This window comes from Grammomys surdaster, unplaced genomic scaffold (genome assembly GCF_004785775.1).
Source record: "Grammomys surdaster isolate TR1022 unplaced genomic scaffold, NIH_TR_1.0 125167, whole genome shotgun sequence".
Lineage (NCBI taxonomy): Eukaryota > Metazoa > Chordata > Mammalia > Rodentia > Muridae > Grammomys > Grammomys surdaster.
The window spans coordinates 908148-929267 of record NW_021620060.1 but is presented as its reverse complement, the minus strand read 5'-3'; the positions used below and the strand labels follow the sequence as shown (position 1 = coordinate 929267).

At 39.9% G+C, this 21120-nt stretch overlaps 1 pseudogene; it reads left to right on the top strand.

The window, feature by feature from the left end:
- The first annotated feature begins 8759 nt into the window (after positions 1–8759).
- On the top strand, positions 8760–19484 carry LOC114637073 (annotated as a pseudogene).
- The last annotated feature ends 1636 nt before the right edge of the window (positions 19485–21120 follow it).

Sequence of the window (21120 nt, the reverse complement as noted above, 5' to 3'; positions counted from 1 at the left end):
CAAGTAGCATCTGGTGTTTTTATTAAGTCCTTACATGGTTTTTAGGTCTTTTATTTGAAAGAAAAATAATACAAAAGGCCAGATAATATGTTTTTAAAAATTCCCTTAAAATTTAGTATTATGGTTCTGTAGAGATCTGAAGAACACCATAGACTTGGTGGAGAAATCCTAACAGGCTATTTAATTTTCTTGTTTTGGAATATTTCTAGTTTTACTTGGGAGTTGTTTTGTTCTGGTTTTCTTCTGTATAGACACAATAAAGTTAGTTGCTTATGAAGAGTTGACTTAATACACAATTCAAGGACAAGCAATCTAGAAAATGTAGATGTAATTATAAAATTTAAAATAGCAAAATTGGGATTAATAGTCTATACATAGACTCTCAAAAATTAGGATGCTGAAGCAAGAGAATTGTTGTTGGTTCAAGGTCAGCCTGAACTATATATAAAGGCCTTGTCTCAATGAAACAAAAAGAAATAAATAATAAATATCCCAATAGCTTTTTAATAGTATCTATGGTCCCAAATTTTGCCTATATTTAAAATGAGAAAAAATGCCATTCTGTCTCAGTCTTAACAAGGCTATGGCTTCAAATTGAGTACAGATGTGGTGGTTTTCATAAGAAGAGTCCCCATAGGTTCATGTATTTAAATGTTTGGTCTTCAGTTGTTAGAACTATTTGGGAAGGATTAAGAGGTGTGGCTTTGTTGAAAGACATGCGTAGCTGGGGAAGTGCTTGGAGGTTTTATAAGCCCACTATTAACTGTTCCCAGTTATTCCTCTCTCAGCCTTGTGCTTACATCTAAGAGAGATGGAGGCCTCTCCTCCATGATGGTCATGAAATCACTCTCTAAAACTGTGAGCTCCCCAGTATGGCCTTTCTTGTATAAATTGCCTTGATCATGGTGTGCTATCACTACAATTGAAAAGTAACTAAGACAAGAGGTTAGATAAATCCCTTTACTAGTGTCAGAGTTAAAGGGCCAATGTATTGTTGCAAAACTATTATGTTAAACATTGAGATGATCTGTTATAAAGTGCTATTAAAAACAATTGTCAACCATGACTTCAGGGGGCAAAACAGATCTAGCGAATTGTACTGAGATACAATTTCTTGATGAAAATATGACAATCTTGTGTTCTTATGTTATCTCGAACTTTCTAGTGAGTTATCTTGTACTGTGCTTCTCTCAAACAAGTAACTCTGCAGTTAGACTTGTGGATATAATAGAGTGAACCATAACTGCCCAATAAGATTAAAGAGATTTCTTTTCAAATTCTCCCAGTATTTTTGGTCTTCCCTTGCATTCATTTGTTTGTTTGTGTGTGTGTGTTGTTTATAGCCAGATAAAGATCCTCCACATTATATATTAGAAATTTTGTGGCAAAAAGAGAGAGGAGGTTGGGGAGGTAGTTCAGTGGCAGAAAACTTGATTAACATGTAAGAAAATCTGGCTTAAACCTGCAAAGGTCAGGAAAGAAGATGGAAGGGGAATGAAGAGAGAGGAGTAAGACAGAGTGAGGAAGAGGGAGAGAAAGGAAAAGAGAGGGAGTGTGAGAAATAGAAAGTGAATGAGAAAGAGAGAGAGAGAGAGAGAGAGAGAGCGCGCATACCATCCTAGGGGAGAATGAATAGAAGGACATGTTTGTTAATTCAAACCAAAGGTATATCAGCACAAGTGGCATCCACTCAGTAGAAGAGATAACAAAATGCTGTGACTTCCTCAACCCTATGGCATTTTCAGAAACAAACTACATACCCTACCTTCTCCATGATCTCAAGAAGGCTACTGTCAAGCTTCTTATGTTGACAGTTCCCCTAAAAGGCATGTGTACCCACTTTGAAGCCTGGTTGGTTCTTGAGACTCTGCCTTTTCAGAGTCTTCATTTGCCATGTAGTACCAACTGCTGTATCCAGATAAAAATTACAGGCCTCTGTGTCTTGGTCAACATTTGACTTGAAGTTACAGCATGTTCTTTCAAGGCCCTTTGCTCAAAGGGTTGCATCCTGCAGTGTTCTCAGATGTCTGATTCTTATAAATGAGAATCAGTAGATAATCAAGTGATTTGAAACTTCTTCATTGGTTTCTGTGTTTTCCTGTCTTACAACACAAGGAAGCCTGGCCCTGGATGATCGCATCAACTAAACAACTAAAACCACAATACCTAACAGGAAATTCTGCATTTCTCTCCAAACATGTGAAGAGCCGAATTAGGTGGCTATGGAAAACCTACTGTAGGTTGGACTTGCACGTTGATTCATGGTCATCATTTTGTAGAGATTTGATGGGAGATAGGTTCCTGAAAAATTTGTATACTTGTTTTATGGGTTTGGTGTTTTTCTGTTTTTATAATTCACTGAGTTCTTGTGAGCTCTCATCACTTTGCTTAAGTGCGTTTCTGCTGTAAGCAGTCCTATACTGCCTACTAGCAGAAAAGGAAACACGATTTTAATAAGGATGTATAAGGAGATCAATAAGCGATTGAAAGTGACGTTTTCAAAATCTTTACAGAGTTGTCATTGAACCTACAACTATGCATCATGAGTGAGCACATGAAGGAAAGAGAATGGTGAGAAGGAAAGGTACACCTAGGTCAGGGGCTCTGATTAGAGATGTAGAAGAAACTGTGTCTAGTTTCCATCCTGGGGTTCATGTTTATCTCAGGAGCCTTGCAGGAAAAAAAGGAGAAGCTGAGTGAGGTATCAGAACATGATTGTCACCCACTGCTTTGAACAATGGAATGTCATATGTAAATTTTTTTAGGAAAAAGTTTTGACTAAATGAACTTGAAAAATGTAAATAATACAAAAATCTACTGTTGGGTTCAGCCCAGGATAGACCATGTAAAATAATAATAATAATAAAGTTATACTAGATTAGTAAGGATATAATAGGCAAAACTGTATTCTTCTAGATACAGCTCCATATGGTTTCAAAGTAGCTCTGTACCTGTTCCTATTCATTCATTCTGATATTTATTTGTGTGTGCATGTGTGTGTGTATGCATGTATGTGTGTTCATGTCTGTATGTGTATGTGTTCCTGTGTACATAAATCCTTCTTTTTGTGAGGTACCATCACTTGTAGTTTTAATGAAGACATATAAGACATAGGACACAAAAAATTCTGAGCACTTACCATATTTTCTCATTCATTCGTTTTACCAAGTGCCCAACCTGCAATTTAAACACTACCATCCATTCGCTTCAGTTAAGAAAAGTTATACTCAAAGATAGTAAGCAGTTTCTTCACAATCATCCACCCAGGAACTAGACCTTCAGTTCATTCCTAATCCTTTCCACCTTGGCAGCTCATTTGTGAGACTTCAGATAGGGCGTGAGCTCCCTCTGAGCTCAGCTGAATCAAATTCAAAATGTAAACATTATCATTTCTACTGTGAATGAGCAAAGATTAAAATGAGCTGATCCATGACCATGATTTTCAAGGCAAAACCCAACATTATCTCAGTAATAGGTGTTGTGAGCTTTAAGAGTTTGTGTTTTGGAGCTGCACTGCTACTCGGCAGGTCAGAATCCATTGTCTTATCACATAGTAACGAGTCAAAGCAGGATGCAAGATGGTATCTACCAAAGCTGCAGGGTTAACAGCAAGCTGCTTATAAGTTGCCAAGTCTACAACTGATAAATAATAGATTTCTTTCTCTATGCACAGATTCCAGACATAGGTTATTGTGACTCCTAGCTGAAAAATATCCTAACAAAATCTGTTTAAGGTTTTTAGTAAATTGTAAGTGACCATGCCTGTGGCATACAAATGCTTTTTATAAGTCCGAGTAAGGAGATCTGTAATTGATTGAAGTGATCAAAATTAAGTTCAGAGCCGGCTTTGAACCTACAATATGAGCCAAGAGTGAGCACATGAAGATAATAGAATGGGTTGAAAGGAGAGGTTTTCCATACTGGAGTTCAGGTTCACTGCCTAGAGAACTAGGAAGGGGAGATTTTATCCAACACCAGTCAGCCCATGCTTTACGCAACAGAAAATGGCCAACTGATGAGACCATCAACTTTTCCCCACTAGGTTACCATACATATTCACCAGAAAACCCTTCTATATGCTTAAAGTAAAGTTAAGAAGAAGTGGCCTTTATTTCCCTGGCATAGGGTAGAATGTTGTTTTAATGTTTTTCTTGTGATAATACTATGTGTTTTTAAAATGGAAGTTGTGAGAGTATCTAGACATCCTTATAAGCCAGCAAAACACTTAGCATAGCAGCTTCGAGTTGCCCCAGTTTTGTTCAGAGATCATTCTTCTAAGTCTCTGTGTGTCTTTGCTATTGGTTGCAACTTCCTGTAATGACTCTATGGTCTTAGTTCTCTTTCTTTCCCCTGATATTTAGGGTGTCTGATAGAGCCATATGTAGATGTTCCTGCTTGGTGAAGAGGTGGTAGTATGGGCTCATGTGTGCAGAACAGACCTCTGGGTTAGATAATTCATGCCATGTTCTAAAAGCATATGGTATCACTTGTAGTCCACAGTTCAGAAAGCTCTGAGATATTTAAATGAAATGTGTATTTTTGGGTCCCTATGTTTCTATAGCAGAAGGTTACTCTCGGTAGATTTAAGAAGTATCTTTTTGGTGATTTCTAGAATGGAAAATTTGAAAGGGGCTAGGAGCAATTCTTATTGAGCTGGAGGCTTGATGCAGCCTTCTAAGCCTTGTCCTTTTACTAGAACAGGTTCTGAGAGGCCACACCCTGCCTTTCAGAGGCAGATTATCAGCTTCCACAGAGAACAGCTTCTTCCTTCCTGTACTTCAGAAGACATCAACATCAGTTTGGTTTGTGTTTCTGTCTTCTGCTTCATTATTACTGCAACACATGTTTTCTCTGACTGTGCGCTCTCAGGGTTACATGAAGATGCATTCACAAGTGAGCCAAATATGGAACAGTAATAGAGGCTGAAAGAGAAGCAACATATTCTTACAAGAGGTATACCTACCATGATGGGATTTTACCTGTGTGGTCTATCACAGTGCAGTTTGTAGTTGGAGGCCAACATTTGTCTTTATTGGCTGATACCTATGTGATTGCAGTTGTTAAGGGGTTTGTATATTCAGTGTAGGTGCAAAGTTACCCTCTGAAGCTAAGCTGGTGAGATGTAACTGGACATTATGAGCTGCCTTCAGAAAAAATCCAAAAGTGTTCTGTAAATGTGACCACTTAGAAAGTATAAAATCAGACAAGTTCAAGATGTAAATGGAAGGAGGTAAGGGCTGAAATGTGATCAGAAGCAAGAAAGTGTATACTAGGCAAATGCATGTGTGCATGTGTTTGTGTATTTTCCTGATTGGGAATTGAGCTGCTTAGTTATTGTCAAGTTGACAAAAACCATAGTAATGTGAAAAGAGGGAAACTCAGGTGAGAAATACCTCCATCAGATTGTCCTGTGGGCATGTGAGAAATACCTCCATCAGACTGTCCTGTGGGTTTGTGAGGAATGCCTCCACCAGATTGTCCTGTGGGTGTGTCTGTGGACATTTTCTTAATTGATGGTTGACTTGAAAGTGCCCAGTCGACTGTGGTCCGTGTCATCCCTAGGCAAGTGGGTCTGGGACATATAAGAAAACAAGCTGAGCAAGCCATGGAGAGCAAGAGTAAGTAACATTTCTCCATGGCTTGTTTCAGGTTCTGCCTTCAGGTTCCTGTCTCATGTTGCTGCCCTGGCTTCTCTTCATGATATACTATAGGCTGTAAGCCAAATAAACCGTTTATTCACCAAGATTGCTTTTGCTCAGTGTTTTAAGACAGAAACAAAAAAAAAGCAAAAACAGAAATATTGTTTAGTTATCAGTACATAGTTCAATACTTGAACTTCCCACATCATATTTAGTAGTTTTGTCTTAAAATTAACATCAGAGAACCCAGGTTCAGTTTCCAACATGCACATGGTATCTCACAGACATTTGTAACTCCAGTTCCAGGACATCACATGGCTTCTCTCTTCAATGGGGTCCAGGTACATACATGGTGCACAAACATGCATACAGGCAGAAAATGTATACACATAAAAATTTTAAAAATAAATAAATCTTTAACAAAAAGATAATTAACATCTCAGTTACATAAACTGATATTCTGAGGTCTAAAGTTCACGTTCAAGTTCAAGTTAAAAGATTTGGAGTTTTTATAAAAATTTGGGCACATCAATGAAGTGATTGGGCATGCATGGTACATGCTTCGAACCTAAGCACTCAGGAAATTACAGCAAGATGATTAAGATAAGAACTAACAAGACTACAATGTCAGTTTGGTGATAGTCTTTGCTACAGATCAAGGCCACACCTCAAAAAAATTATGAAGATTTGTATCCTTGAAGGTGATCCAATAAATACTCTTGCCAATATGTAATTCTCTGTCTAAACAATTTCTCTACATGGCTGCTTTTATTTTCAAACAATTGATCAGTGAGTATAAATATTAGACAAGTATACATTTTAAATGATGAATTTTTTTAAAAAAATATGTGTACAAGTGTTTGCCAGCCCAGTTGTATGTGTACTACATACATGCATGATCCAGAGACCAGAAGAGGGCATTGGATTCTCTAGGACTGGAGTTACAGATTGTTGGGAGCCCTCATGTAGGTACTAGGAACTGAATTTGGGTAATTTGCAAGAACAGCAAATACTTTTAACTGCTGAGCCATCTCTTCAGCACCAACTATAGTTTAAAAGTTGTTTTTGAACGAGGAGACAGTGAGTGGGGAACTAGGGAACAATCTTGCTATAGCCATTCCTCCAAAATTCCTGTGGGAAACAACCATGGCGGACAAAGACAGAAATTCTAGTTTGGTTCTGTGAATTTTTACCCTAAAGTACAATAGGGGTCCTGATAAGACAGGCTAAGCATGCAGAGGTGTCTGCTTCATTTAGTGAAGGTTTTCTACCCACAACCCCCAACTCCCAGCCCCTACACCCGTACTCCAACACCAGCACCTCTTTGGGTTCAAATCAGAGTCTATGATTTCACTATTGGACCATCCTGATGACAAGGAAGACACAAACGCCTGCCTGCCAAGGGAAAGCGAAAGCCAGCCCGCAATGTCTTAAGTTCTATGGGACACTTAGATCTAAAGCATATGCCCAGAGTGAGCTAGGTAACAGAGGCAGCTCCTGGCCATCCATTGTGCCATACGTGTAGAAGGAAGATTTTCAACACAAACAAAAACAAAACACTGGGAAAGAGATTTCAGTCTTTGTGGAGTGGTTCACAAAAAGCCTTTGTTGGCATGGCTGGATGATTGTCTGGGCCTATGGGTTGATATGAGGGGTGTGGCAGCAATGAGATGGACCAGAGGCCTGGAGCTCCCCCTAGAGGCTAAATATATTCTACCCTGACTGACCCAAAATTGCACTAGTTAGAAAGCCTAAAATCAAGGAGTCAGAATCCTCTGTGTTAAGGCAGGCAGGCATGCAGGCAGGCAGACAGACAGACAGACAGACAGACACACACACACACACATACAAACACACAAGCACACACAGAGAGAGAGAGAAAGAGAGAGAGAGAGAGAGAGAGAGAGAGAGAGAGAGAGAGAGAGAGAATCCAACGGTACTTAAAAAGAGGAAAGAGGTGCAGGTTCAGAATGCCTTAACAGCACCTGCACTTGAAAGGCTGACCATGGAAGCTGTTTCAAGATTCATTTGACAACAGAATACTTTATATTTCAGAATTAAATTTACTTTATTTGCATGTATATGTGTCTGCATGTGCTTGTGTGAGTGTGTGTGCATGTGTATGAGCACTGGTGTGTAGGTAGAAGAGGATGTCAGACCCCTCAGGGATTGAGTCATCAGCCTTTGCAGAAAGCCAAGCTTGTTAATATGGGTGTTGGGATCCCATTCTGTCATCATGTTTGAACAACAAGCATTTGTAAATGCTAAGCCAACTCTCCATCCCCCCACATGCCTTATTTATTATGACAGATATATTCATGCTTTAGAATAACAAGACATAGCCCAATTTTCCACCAAGGGTGTAGTATGCTACAATAATCTAAAAGCATTATAATGTATAGTAATGTAGGCATGTCATGGTGCACACTTCCTACTAGGAGTGGTGTAGCGTACATGACCTGTCAGTTTCTCTAAAATACTAAACTTCTGAACTCTGACTTGTGGTGCCTGGCCCCAATCAGATAAGGGCCTGAGCGCCTGTGTTTCATGACACTTCCTGCCACATAGGCCTCAGTGACAATACAACGATTCCTGTGCCATGTAACATTGAACAAGTGACCTATTATCTCGGTGGTTTGGTTTGTGTTGTAGAAAGATAGTCATATTATACATAAAAAGCAGCATCTATCTTACTTGATAGCAACTGGACCAATGGATAGGCCCTTAAAGGTCATTTAACTACTAGCCTCTAGGTCCTTGGTTGCAAGGAAGCTGGGATATCAGACACTGAAAATTAGTTTTTGAAGTCACTGGTTATTCATTTTATACTCACACGTGAGCAACTTAAATCCTACATTAATCTCTCGAGTACCTAAAACATTCAGGACAGAGACAGCTTCATGTCTGAGAGAGAGCTATATGCATACCTGCAACCCAAGTGGAGGCACATGCTTTAGCCACAAATAATTAAGAACATTTTGAGGTTGTAAAGATAAATCAAAGGAATAAAGACAATAAATATGTTTCCTGATATGAGCTCTGTAATATATGAGAATCTTGGTCATGGATTTGTCCCTCTAGAAACAAGAAACTGGATTTGCCCTACTGACTTTAAGCGTAATGAGATTCATTGCAGACTCTGTCATTCAGAGGTGTAAGGTGACATATGTATGCTGTTTTTCTTTGCAATGCAATGTTAAGACTTAGAAAATTCCACTCTGAGGGCCTTTGAACTAAAGGAAAATGGAAGGGCTTTAGGTCACTCTGGCCTCTCTGTCCCCAGGTCTGTTCAGAAAGAAATTCTCTGAAATTCTCTTGAAAATAGGCCATATGAAGTTCATTTTTAGATGGATTCTTCCCTATCCATTTGGAGAAAAGAATACTTTTAGGAGACAGGAAACAGCTTTTTTATTCCTTTCCAGGTTTGTTGCCCATGGTACAAGTTAAATTGCCATAGAGCACACTATCAGAAGAGGAGACTTTTTAGTTTTCTACATGCATTTAAGACAAAATATAGGGCTTGAAGACATGTCTGGTGATGGAAGCTGAGGTACAGCAAGAAGTAGTGTTGTGTAGGGGGGAGGTGTCTTCTGAGGGCTGTGGTATGAGTTATAAGAGAGTGAGGGGAGGGAGTGAATAGTAGAATATTTATGTAGGTTAAAAGGTTTTAGGTACTAACAAAATTGGTAATTGTCATGGTGTCAACCAACCTCTATCTAGTTTTCTGACTGTCACCCAAGTTTGTCTTCCCTGATAAGTATTAATATTGGGACTGAGAATTCCTGACAGTGAGTTTGTTTAGAGGACAGCTCTCTCTAAATAAATAAGGAGAGTTTGAAGAAAATTCTTTCTGGATCTGGTGTCCCCATATGACCTTAGAGTGTGGAGGGGCATCCTCTGAACTTTTCTACACAAAGAGGACAGGAATCAAGGCAGCCTGGTTCAGTGTCCCACTGGCTGTCACCACTTGTCGCAGCCTTTCATCCAATCACACATGTACTCTACTGTCTATTCTTAGATGAATCTAAGCATAGACACTTATGCAGGGTGCTGTGCTCCATAAAATTTTGATTATGATAGGGGATAGAGAGACGATGGTTCAATGGTTAAAAGCCTTGCTACTCTTGCAGAGGACTTGCATCTGGTTGCCAGTAGCCACATCAGGAAGCTTTAATCACATGTACCTACAGTTCCAGGGAATTTGACATCCCTTTCTTGCCTATGAGGTACTCATATAGACAAGTAGGTGCACACACACACACACACACACACACACACTACACACACCTTTTGACTCAATAAATACAGCATGTTTTTTTTTCTTGTTAGCCTGTGCTTTGTTATAGGAATGTTGACCACAAGTCTACAATAGGTGAGTAACAGAACCACACCTCCTCACAGACTACGATAACTTGTCACAGTGAGGCATGCAACATGATAGCGAGAACTGAGGCAACAAGAGAAAGGAAAAGAGCCCATCCTGCCTCTGGATCTTAAGTCTCTTGTTGGCTGAGAGTCAAGAATTTCAACATGGCTGATGAAATTTCCTGCAAAGTGCTAGCCTCTTTTTACTCTGAGAAAGTTGCACAAACTAGGTTCCAACCATGCTAATTACCAAACATATGTCTTGACTCTTGGAGATCTGTGTATAGTAAGAACTCCTTTGACCTTTGGGATTGAGAGTTCATCTTATCAGCCCCCCTCTCTTATCTGAAAACTTGAGCAATTCAGTCAATAAATTGCTTTATAATCTCATTTACAAGAAAACTCCACCTTCCTTAGATAAGCACACCAAAACATTTTTACTTAAACTTTGGTTTAGCTGTAGATTAGGTGGTTTTTAACAGTGCACTCTATGGAGAAATACACACAGTCTCGTTGGGACATAGACCTCATTCTCTTTGTCTCTACAGAAACAGTATGTACCCATCCCTTGAATGCACACTCTTGAGCTTTACTTCAGGTTTATCTTGAAATAGTGAATGTGTGTGTGTGTGTGTGTGTGTGTGTGTGTGTGTGTGTGTATCAAGATCCTGGTTCCACCTAAGTGGTGATCCTGGAAGGAACTCTGCAGGCTGCAGAGCTGGCGAAGTTGTGTTGGATTTCCTGGTGCTGCTGACCACTGAAGGAGGAGAAAATGAATAGGGCATTAAGTAACCCATCTGACCATTTCAAAGAGCTTTACTCACCCCTTCCCTTGCCCGAGAAAGTACCGAACTTTGTAAAAGTAAGAATTTTAAGCCCTTAAGTCTTCCTTTCAGTGTTTACAATCGAGTACGTGAAATAGTGTATGTTCACGAGGGTACTTAAAATGTTCATCAAATAGGAAAGTGGCCAGTCTAGAAAAAGAAATAATTAAAAGTACTTGAGTAAAGCTGTGAGCAAATTCGATAACTTCCTTGGACTCTAACAGTTGCAAGGTTTTATTGCTTCACAGTAAACATAGTGATCATACCTAGACGGCTGCCAAATAACACTGTCTAAAGCCTGGGCCAGATCGGGATTGAATTTATTGCAAGAGAGCAGGTCCCTAGGGTGATTCTGTTCTGAATTTTGAGTTTTCAGCTGACAACTTGGTGGGACTTTTGTTGTTCTGCAAATTCCCACCACACATCAGAAGCATGTCAGTTTTTACCAGATGATTTTTAACTCTATGTGAATTTTGTGAGGCAAATAGTTCTGTCCACTATTTGAGACAGCTTTCTCTCCCTGGATGGCCTAATAAATAGGAGAGTCACCCACAGGAAAATGTCTCAAGTACTTGTGAGACAGATCCCTACTGTGCCTTTCCTTCCTGAATGACTTAGTTGGAAATGGTTGCTGTGGAGACAAGCCCCCACAGAAATCTCTAAAATCAAAGTTTATACCTGTTCTACCTCCAGTTCTTGCCCTGGTGTGGTGCTTTGAATAATAATGGCCCCCATAGGCTCATATATTTAAATGAACTCTTTGGTAGGATTAGAAGGATTAGGAAGCCTTGATGGGTGAAATGTGTCACTGAGGGTGGGCTTTGAAGTTTCAAAAGCCCATGCCAGGCTCGCTCATGCTCGTTCTCTCTCAATCTCTCTCTCTCTCTCTCTCTCTCTCTCTCTCTCTCTCTCTCTCTCTCCCTCCCTCCCTCCTTCCCTCCCTCTCTCCCTCCCTCCTTCCCTCCCTCTCTCCCCTCTCCCTTCCCATGGATTAGCATGTAGAACTCTCAGTTACTTCTCTAGCAACGTGTCTACCTGCCTGCCACTATTCTCTCAGCCATAATGATAATGGACTAACTTCTGAAATTGTAAGCAAGACCCTAATTACATGCTTCCTTTTGTAAGAGTTGTTTTGGTCATGATGTCTCTTTACAGCAATAGAACAGTGACTTAGATACCTGGCAAGTGACGGGCTTCAAGAAAAGTCTGAATAAAGAGTGCTCTGCAGTAGAAATGGGGACAGAAACTATTGCTGCTTAGGTCTGAGTAGCAAGGTAGTTTCCATTCTGAATGCAGAATTCACCATATGTGAAGATTTGAGAGGAAATGGTGGATGATGCATCTCTGTTGAAAGTTTGGGAAGATAAAGAGCAGAAGATAAGGCAATATCCTTATGTGGGTGAATTAGTGAATTTTTCTGAGCACAGCATTATACTGGTAGCCATACTCTTAGACTCTGTGGAAACACAAGAGTTAGGCCTGTGGGATAGGAGCAACAGTTTCCCCATTTGCCATATTCAATTTCCCTCAAAGGTTTACAATTTTAAGCTTTGTATAATTCTCTTATGGTTCTAGGGATCTTTTGATAGTAGTAGATACTTTTATTAGCATACTTTTATACTATATTAATAAAAGTATATTTTATTAGCTAACTCTCAAAGGCCCTATAGCTAAGTATGGAGACAAACATAGGAGCATGCTCACTGGTTATGTGGGGTAAGAGGCTGAAGAGGCTTCACATTTGTAGGATCAATTGAAGCCAAATGTTTAGGGAGGAAATGGTTATCATAATCCAGTCAACTTTCACCTGCTATTTTCTCTTAAAGAATTCTTTTTAAATTTAAAGATTGAAAATCTCACATATGTATATGTGAAGCCTTTTGATCACATTCATCACCCATTCATTATCTTCTGGTATCCCTTCCCACTGGAACCCTTCTTTCCACCATATCCCCTCCTACTTCTATGCCTTTTTAATGACCCTTGGATTTTATTACTGTTGCTTGCGTATTCATGGATGGGTGAGGGGTGATTTACAGGATCATGGGCAACTTATTGGTGGGTTAGCTACACCACTGAAGAAGATGACTTCTCTTCCCTCAGCAACCATTCAAGACCAACAACAGTTCCTCTGCTAGGGGCCAACTTGTCCTCCTTTCCCTTCCCATCCATGCTAGACTACTGACGAACTAGATGTTGGGCATTGTCTACAATTTTCAATATCTGAAGACTATCCTGAGCCCTTTACTAATTCAGAGAGATGGCATAAGGCATGGAGAAAGTCGGGGTATTTTCTTCTGTACACTCTAGGACTATTGCTCCCTAATAGCTTGGGAGGACAAGAAAGAAATATCTGTGTGAACTAGCTTGTTTTTGTTTTTATGTGATTACCTACCTTGAACTTGATTTTATGGTAGTCAGTCTCTGAAAGTGACTGAATAAATTTTCTGCTCTTAAAACAAATAAGAGCTCAATAAATAGTCTGCTACTATCACAAATAAGGGCTCAAAAATCACAACATTTATGCAAAGTTACAAAACAAACTTTTTCTGAACTCCTGAGTTAGGGGGTCATTTGTAATAGGGAAACTTCACACAAGTTTCAACAACACATATGTGTGTGTGTGGTGGTGGTGGGGGGTGGAAGAACACAACCCAGGGAAGAAGTTAAGAAAAAAAATAATCCCCAAGAAATAAAATGGAATCGAAACCAATATCAAACGACAGGGGGACTGGAGCCATTACAAGGTCCCCTTCAAATACTGGAGGTCAGGCCTCTATCCCCGCCTTCGCAAGATTAGAATTGCCACAGCCCTTCTATACTTAGAGAAGGGAGGAGATGTCAGAGGCAGCCCTGCTTACACACTGAAGGCCTAAAATCAGCCATAGGCCTAAAATCAGCAATAGGCCTGACATACATGTATACTAACACCGAGTCTTGGGTCTCAGTGGAAAAACATCGAAACAGATGGCTATAAGCTAATGTAAACAGGCAGCTTTTGTGGAAATTTACAAGCCTGAGTAGTCATAGACCTTGTAAATAGGTAGCCTGGGCAGACAATACCAATTTAGATAAGGACAAGCAAGTCATAGGAAGAGTCATGGTGACTTGTCCCCTGAACCTTCACCCAGCCGATACCCGGTTCTGATGATATCTGCATTTCTCCTGATCACCCACACTCCAGTGTCATTCCCTTCCCCACATCCTGCCTTTCTGTGTTTATAATCCCTGTGTGAATGAATTACGATTTGAGAAAAAATAAATTATTAAAAAAATAAAAATATAAATAAAAGAAAATAAAAAATAAAAAAAGAAACCAATGTCAAGATATTAATGTGTAGAGAAAGTGATTCATTCAGAAGACAGGTAATAAAATCTTCTAAATGAGTAGCAACAACTGACCCTCCTCAGACCCACTAACTACTGGCTGCTTTGCTGACCTCTTTGGGCATTGATAGTCCATCAGCCAAAGAAATCTGGTGAGCATTGGTTGCTGGTGGCTTTGAAGTCAGGTTACAGGCTGAAGCTTTTAGAAGGAGAAAAGGCACCAGGGACATGAACATTGGTTACAAAATGGTTTTAAAGTGCTTCAGACCATGATTTCCAGAACTTGCGAGTCATGGCAAGAGAGGAGGTATAGTTCATGAGAATAAACTATGTTTGAGAAAAGAATTCTTAACCTATTCAAAGGGAGTTTAATCTAAAATATGAAGGAAAACAAGAAGGGGAAAAATACCAAGATAATGCTCTAAGATAAATCTGCTGAATAACTGATACAACTTTGGGGGAAATTGTTACAAAGAAAGGAAGCACTTATCCAGTAAGAAAATAGGGAGGAATCAGCATGCGCATCCATGGTCCCTCTTACTGTATGTTCTTTGACACAGAGGATGGATATGTGTGAATAGTACTCGTCTGAATCATAGGTGGTGGCAGAGATTTTGTGAACGTCACTGTGAAGGCAAAAGAATGAGGTTTATAGCGAGAAATAGAGAGCTAAAATAAGACTACTTTGGCCCGTTCTGCCACCCTGGAGAGGAAAGTGACAGCTCTTGGCTATATTTATTATGTGTGTGTCAACACCCAGTAATGTGGCTTTCGGGTATCTGTCTCAGTGAGAGCAAAACACAGTAGTTAGAACTAGTATGGAAGTAGAAATAACCTCCTGTATGGATGAAGCTGTAGATGATGCTGAGACAAAATAACCAAGATACTGGAGGAAATGTGCATAGCATAATATTAATTATATTATTCTAAAAAATGTATCCATATGGAAAATCATGCATCTTTGGAGAGTACATTTACTAATGCATACATAAATCCACTAGGCAGGCGAGGATATGAGCTTTCGCCAATTCTATCTCTTAAGAGGGGACTCTTTTTCTCTTGTATATCAGCTGGCTTGCTTTATTTGTAGGTAGTGATATAGTTCTTAGTGACTGCAGGCAAGTCTGCACTCGATTCTCTCTAGTCATGTGCACAGGCAAGGTTGACCACAGGGGAAAGCTGACCTTTAATCAGCAGCATCTAGGCAGTGGAGAGCAGGGGCTGGCTAAAGGAACCCATTTCTCGGATTCATTTTGGCTGCTCAGTGTTTATTTGTTTGTGTCTCTGATAGAAGGAAAAGAACTCTCCTTACAGTACGCCAAATTCAACAGGGGGAAGCGATTAAGTGATTGGATGACAATTCGCTGCAGAGAGAGGGAGGCCTCTTTGTTGGCAGCCGCAGGCCTGAGAGGAATGTCAAGTGTTGGCTGAAGACTTTGGGAAGGAAAACTTATTTCTGGGATGAAGGAAGGCAACCATTTGAGCTCTTGTTGGGGGGTGTTTTGGCACCTGATTTGATGGATAATAAAAGGTGTAAAACCTTATGTTTTCTCTCACTTAGAAAGAGAGTAGACTAGACTTAATTGTGCGTGCGTGTGTGCACATGTGTGTGTTTATGTGTGTGTGTGTGTGCAATTTGTTTGTTTGTAACTTGTTTGGAAGAGGGTGCCAAATCCCTTGGAGTTGGAGTTACAGACCATTGCATGATATCTAATGTGGGTCGTCTGGTAGAGGAAGAAGCACTGTTAACTGTTGAGTCATCTCTCTGGCCCCCAGATTTTATACTAAATGTATTTTTTTACTTATTTATTATTTGTATGTGTGTGTATATGAGTGTGGGCACATGTGGTGATCAGAAGATAACTTACTGAGGTCTGTTTTCTCTTATCCTCCATGTAAGTACTGGGAATCTAACTCAGGTTGTCAGTTTTAATGGTAACTTGTCAGAAAGTTTCAAACCTTTAGTTCCTAAACTGTTAGTCTCCCCTTTCCCTCACCTCTCAACTCTTCTGTCACTTCCTTTTTCATTTCCTCCCACCCTCATCTTCCTCTTTCTTTTTCTAACCCCTTCTTCTCACCTCCTGTAAACATCTCATTTTGTTTACTTGCCTACTACATTTCAAGTTTGTTGGGCATGCATATTACAGTTCCTTACCTTCCCATTCTTTATTGGCCTTTTTAAGAGAGTATTTTGCATATAGTTTTTCTGAATAAATATTTGCTAAGTTGACATGCATATGGATACACCTATTAGCCAGCCATGATCATTCTTCTTGTTAAAACACTTGGGAACAGCCATTGCCTCGGCTGTCAAGGGAAGGGAAAAGTTAAACAGAACTACCCAGCTGTAACAACAATGAGCCATGACAGTTACTAGTAAGACAAGTTATGCAAAAAGGTTTAATAATTGGCACTCTCGTGTTAGCAGTTATCAATAGCTGTCTGATTGATTTCCAGTCAACAGGAGGGAAAGCAAGCCTGGTACTGGAAACCTAGCCATCTTCCCAGGGCTAGTAAGGTAGAAAAGATTAGAAAATAATCTTTGCTAAACCAGCCTAATTCCTTACTACATTCTAATCTTATCCATATACCCACAGATAAGTGTAGCTATCAACCCTCATTTAAGAAGCATCTCTTTGTAGCAAATGGAGCAAATGGAGACCATTACAGAAAACCACAAATGAACACATGCAGCAGTCAAGAGATCGTGAGGAGCCCTGCCCTAAGGGTTACATCTATCTCACAGCTCCTGCATCTATGGCTTAGGGAAATCTCAGAAGAGGGGGCAGAAAGATTCTAAGAGGTAGAACAGCAGAAGGTCTGCTATGAAGTAGTCTGTCCTAGAAATCACTGTTTAAACAAGACCAGAAAAATGGCAATATTGATGGACATATTACTGTGTAAAGGGAAAATTTTTGAGGCATCCCATCACTAGACAAAAAACAATAGGCAATTAATTGTTCCTGGGAAATAGACAATCAACATCCCAAGGATAAAACCCCTTATTGGTTGTCCAACATAGTCATCAGCCTGGAAACTATATATGTACATACACAAAAAAATAAAAATAGATTCAGCAGGTCATACACACGTTACACACACACACACACACACACACACACACACACACATGCACGCACGCACGCATGCACAAACACAATAATAATGGTAATGAAAATAGACTAACAATTTGGGCAGGCATGAGAAGGGCTCAAAAGAGGGTTTCTGGGATTGGCTGGAGAGAGGAAAGGAGGGGAAAGGTGATGTAACTGTATTTCAATTAAAAACACATTTTTATAAAAGGCCATTGCCTCTAGCCATTGCATTTGTTGGTATTATTTCATGACTGTTTTTTCCATTCTCTGGAAAATGTCACTGAGATCTGTTACGTAAGGCTGAGAATAAAGTATTTCTCTCACAAGATCAGAATATATTTTAATTAATTTATTTAACAAAATTACTCATTGAGATAGGTTCTCACTATGTAGCCCAGACTGGCCTTGATCTCTCCACCCCAACCACAGCCTCAGAAAATTTGAGGTTACAAAGATGTGCCACCATGCCTAGCTTTATTCTTTCCTTCATTTTCCTTTTCTTCTGTGTTTTTTTAAAAATTTTATGTGAGGTTCATTTGTCTGTGTTTCAAAGAAATGCAATAATTAATTTTAGTAAGACATAGCCAGCCTATCAGTAACTTTAATATAATATAGGTCTTTCTTACATATTTATTAGAGCAACAATTTTTCTTTCTTGAGCAATGACTGTCTAGGCTAGATTTGCTTTGTTTTTATTGGCACTGAGATGAAATGTTCTCCTTTAATTAGGGAAGGAGTTGGGTGGGGTAGGGCCGTTGTAGGGGTGAGGGAGCCAGCCTTGGCTCGAGGAGATCGTTTTGGTGCCAGTTGGTAGAAACTTGAGCAGCTTCAGTTCTTTCCAATACGATTGCGTAGTGAAGAGAAAAATGTCTAAACTAGGTAGCTGAGAGATATTTTCTCTCACACCATATAATAAAGCAAACAAGACAAGAAGACTTCAAGAAGCATTTTGCCGTTTACCCGAGGACAGGGCACATATTTAAAAGGTTTAAACGTACCCATGGGAATCCGCTGAAACTTAGAGGATCTTTAAAAAATGTACCACATGGGTCTGATCTCATGCATTTTCAGATACAAAAGTACTCAAGCTTCCAGAGAGATTCAAGACGGCATCATTTATTAGACAAAAGACCTTTGCTCTAAGCTGGGAGCATTCTCTGCATCTATAGCCAATAAATGGATAGCGATTGCCCCTCCTGTACTTGTCCTTCGTGTGAATCTCTCTCAATGCAGGCACGTGTCTGCAGATTTGATACTTCTCCAAAAAGGCATTTTGGTCTCTTTTGAACTCCTGGCCATACATATCATAAATGCTCTTTTTATTTTTTGAATTTGTTTGGGGCTGGACCACCCCAGGGAAACACTCACATCATCCCAGCTTTGTACCCACCCTGCATGTGTTCAGCATTCTCATAGGTCACTGTAACACGCTGAATGCTTCTGATTCTTAGCAAGCAAATTTGCCTGGGACCTTGGCATCTGATAGTTTATTGCATTAACGTGTTATGTTAGGAGGCCTGCATAGGTTAGCTGTGGGAAAATGTCATAGTGCTGTGTTTCTGTCTCCAACAGTGTGCAAATTACCCTGTTTATGTCTGCTAAATTTTCTGAAGCTTTCGGTGTGGTTTTTATATGTGTGTGGGGAGGGGAGCAAAAGTGTCTATACCACTTAGATTCCACATTGCTAATATAATGTTCTTACACCTCGTTTTCTTCTTGGACACATCTCTGAAATAGATTTTCTAACTTCTTTGCAGTTAAATGTGACTACTTCATTGAGTTCTGTCCAATAGTGTTGGGTTAGAGACATCTGATCACTCTTTATACTAGACTTTATGACTCATGAAATCTATTTCAACTAACATTCTTGGATACAGGATAGTTTTGATGTCTTCTTCCTCTCCATCCTCATCCCCAGGAAATCATGATTGTCACAACTGAGAGATGGCTATTGGGATCTAATTAGTGCAGACCAGGATTACTGCTAAATAACCCATAATGCAAATAAAAAGTGATCCAGCCCAAAATATGGGTACTAGTCCTCATTCTGCTGGTCCATCATCACCACAGTGAAGCTGAGTAAAGAAGCCAATCAGAGGTTGCAGCAGCGTTTCAAGGGAGGCTAGTTTGCCATCCCCTGGGGCTTTATTCCTGCCGTGATTTACCTGGGATTTTCAAGGGGTACAGCTCCTGGAATGCCTGAACTGTCAGTTTTAAGCCTACTTTGGGGATAAAGGACTGTTTGGTCATCTGGATTTGGACACAACCCAACATGGAAGGTGTGTACTCCAGCTGGATAAGAAAGGAGATGTCATTTCAGCACATCTGTGGTGGAGCCAGTACTGACTTATGATAGACTATCAAAATAAATATTTTTAACAACAACAAAAGAAATAGAGCTTCCATACGCTATGTATGGATAGATGCGTGAAAGAGGAGATTTAACGGGGATTGGCTCACACGGTTCTAGACTGAGAAGTCTCACAAGTACTATCTGTTATATGGGGACTCAGCAATTCTGGATATGATTCAGCCCAGTTTCTGAATACTCAAGAATCAGAAGAGCTCTGTGACACTGAGAATGAGGAAACACTGAGAAAGCAGTCAGCAGGAGGTGGGTGACTCAACTCATGGAGGGAAGGGGAGAAAAAGAGAAAAGCACAACGAGAGGTAGTAGAGAGAGGGAAGGAGTGAAGGAGGGAGAGAGGGAGGGAGTGAAGGAGGGAGAGAGGGAGGGAGAGAAGGAGGGAGAGAGGGAGGGAGTGAAGGAGTGAGAAAGGGAGGGAAGGAAGGAGGAATACATTTGCATTTTCACTAGTTTGTCTTATTTGAGCCCTCAACAGTTGTATGATGACCACCCACACGGATGAGGGTGGATCTTGTTTCCTAGGCCTACCAATTCAAGTGCTAATCTTTCCCAGAATCATCCTCATAGACACACCCAGAAATACTGTTTTACCAGCTGTTTGAGAATCCTTTAACCCAGTCAAGTTGACATATAAAATTAGTCATCACAAATACTGAAGTTGAAAAATGCTGCTTCAAACACTTCCTCTGTCTGCTGCCTGGACTCAAAACGTCCACAAGAGAATTCTGAGAACCTAAAGTTGGCTGAGTCACTAGGTGGAAGGTTCCTGGAACTCTTAACCTCTGCACAGTGGTTTTTTTTTTGTTTGTTTGTTTTTTGTTTTTTTTTTTGTTTTTTTTTTAAGGAACGCAGGCTGGCCTATGTCTTTTAAAAAGAGTTTTTTTCTATGTTAAGATACTCAAATTTGAGAGCTATTTACAAGCCATTAAGAAATTAATAACGACAAATAGAAACTCAGTTCTTGGGTAATTTACTTAATCTATCTCATTTTCTTCTACTACTAATCAAAATGCTACTCTCCCTACCTCTGGGTTGTATAAGCATTGAGTGAATTTGCATATACATAAAGCTTAGAATGATACTGATCTAACTGCATAGTTATTTAGCTACAAAATGTCTTTGTTTGGCCATACATGTTTACAGTGAACTGAAAGCCACTTAAAGAACACTGAGGTCTGTGTTCAGGCCATGGAATTAGTTATATTACAGATACTAGCTCAAGAGATCCCTCTGAAGTACTGTTACTATTCTAGCTGAATTTTCTCTGCTACTTCAGTGTAAGGCAGAGATTTGAGTACGTTTTATCTCCTAAACTAATGCCTTTTCTATCATTTCATTACAGTTCAGAGGCAGAGAACTCTCTGCATTCAAGGGCAGCCTGGTCTATATAGTGAATTTCAGGACAGTCAAGGCTATGTAAAGAGACCCTGTATCAGGAAAAGAAAGGAAGGAAGGAAGGAAGGAAGGAAGGAAGGAAGGAAGGAAGGAAGGAAGGAAGGAAG